Source organism: Nicotiana sylvestris, chromosome 9 (assembly GCF_000393655.2).
Source record: "Nicotiana sylvestris chromosome 9, ASM39365v2, whole genome shotgun sequence".
Taxonomy (NCBI): domain Eukaryota; kingdom Viridiplantae; phylum Streptophyta; class Magnoliopsida; order Solanales; family Solanaceae; genus Nicotiana; species Nicotiana sylvestris.
In genome coordinates, this window is record NC_091065.1 from 33,681,884 (window position 1) to 33,684,032 (window position 2,149).

The window sequence follows — 2,149 nt, forward strand, 5'->3', positions numbered from 1 at the left end:
GCACTCTAAGATGCCACTAGGGAATGTCGTACGCTATGTTGGCAACAAGTAATTCAATCAGGGGATGTAGCACCCTATGTTAAAAATAAAATGAGGCTCGTGGCACTCTAAGATGCTACTAGGGAATGGCGTACCCTATGTTGGCAACAAGTAATTCAATCAGGGGATATAGTACCCTAAGGTGAAGATAGAGTATTCCTTATAATGAAACTAAAAATAACATGATTACGTGTATATTAGAAGGAAATCAAGGATTTGAGAACATCACTTGGAGATGTTCATCCTTCCATGAACTGTTTCCTAAAATTGTTTTGTTCCTGTTCTGAACAAAGAAAGATTCGTTAGTTTTAAAATGGTGGTCAGTTTGTGGGCTTGATTTCTTGGGTGTCTTGACCTTGCGTCCATTACACTTGTTAGAAAAATTGCCTCTGTCAATGGTCGTACAAATTGTCGGGAGATTCTGTCTTTACTTTCTAAAGATCTTCTTTCACAACATCAACACCTAACTATTTTGCGCCTATCACCATTTGTACTTATGGTGCAAACAACCTTGCTTTCCAAAACAACTTTTGACTAAGTAACTTTTGGTGAATTTTGAAACATAGTTCAATCCTTCAAGTCTTTTGCTCGTCAAGGAAAATCAAAGAAGGCTTTATGCCTTTGCCCGTACTGTTTATGCCCAGAGATTCTCTTCATACAACGGGAAAACGGTAACCAATTTTGCGACCTTTTCTTTGCTTTGCTTTGACAAAATTAGACTGAAAGGGACTAAAAAAATAATGCGAAAGAAAACAAGGAGGTGAATTAATAGGTATTACAACTTAATCAAGAAGCATCCTTTTCAAGGGAAAAAATAAGAAAGAACTTATCTGGAGGAATATGCTGACTTCAAGGAACATGACATGCACTTTGGACTGGATACCTGATCCGTCTGAACCGTCTAATTCTCGCAATATATTGTAAACTTCCTTTGAAACTGAGTTCTTTGTCTTAACCATGCTTGTGTCGGGATATATGAAGACCTAAATCGATCAATGATGCCCTTTGTGGGTTTTCACCAACTAACCTCTCTCATTTGTCTTTTCTCAACTCACCAGTGCCTTATAGTGCCCGTAAGGGTTTTCATTAATAAGATTCTCTCATTTATTTTTCTCTTTTTACAATGGTTGAGGAATCACCCGTAGTATATTGACTTAGCATTCTCAAAAGTTGATCAGAAGGTCTTAGCAGGGAAAGGTAAAAAGAGCTATTCGACTGAATTACAACTTTTGGAACCATTTTGACGGAAAAGCCGTCGAAAAATAAAATAAAATCATGCCCCAGTTTCTTTGAATATTGGGGAATGTGGATTTTTGTTTGGTGTGACCGAACCCCAGAGTGAGGCTGCCTATGTATCCTTTCGGAATCAGGTCGGACGTAGTTCAATTAACGTGAACTTGTTTTGATGATTCTTTTTTTGATTTTATTTTTTTGACATTGGTTCCAAAAGAGGAGAAAACAAAGAAATATAAACAAGACTTCAAAGGACTAACTAGGGTTGACCAGTGTTTGGGTAGCGAGAATGATAGCTTTCGTCATCCCAACCTGAGAATGCTAAGTATAAAAAATGCCCCTACAGAGGCGTGTCAAACATAGTATCTCTTGACCGCATCTGCATTGACGGATATATCTGTCACCTTTCCTTCTATATCTGCCAAGTGTAGAGCTCCTTTTGACAATACTTTTTTGAAGAGGTAAGGACCTTGCCAATTCGGGGCGAACTTTCCTTTTGCTTTTTCTTGGTGCGGAAAGATGCATTTCAAAACAAGCTATCCTACCTCAAATTTTCTTGGGCGCACTTTCTTATTATAAGCGTGTGCCATTCTTTGTTGGTATAACTAACCAAAACAAACTGTTGCCAAACGCTTTTCATCAATTAAACTCAACTGTTCCAATGGGGACTTGACCTAGTCAGTGTCCTCGATCCCTACTTCAATAATGATTCAGAGAGAGGAAATCTCAACTTCCGCAAGTATGACCGCTTCAGTTCCATAAACTAACAAGTAAGGCATTGCGCCAACTGATGTACAAACAGTTGTCCGGTATCCCAAAAGAGCAAAAGACAGCTTCTCGTGCCATTGTCTAGACCCTTGGACCATCTTCCTAAGAA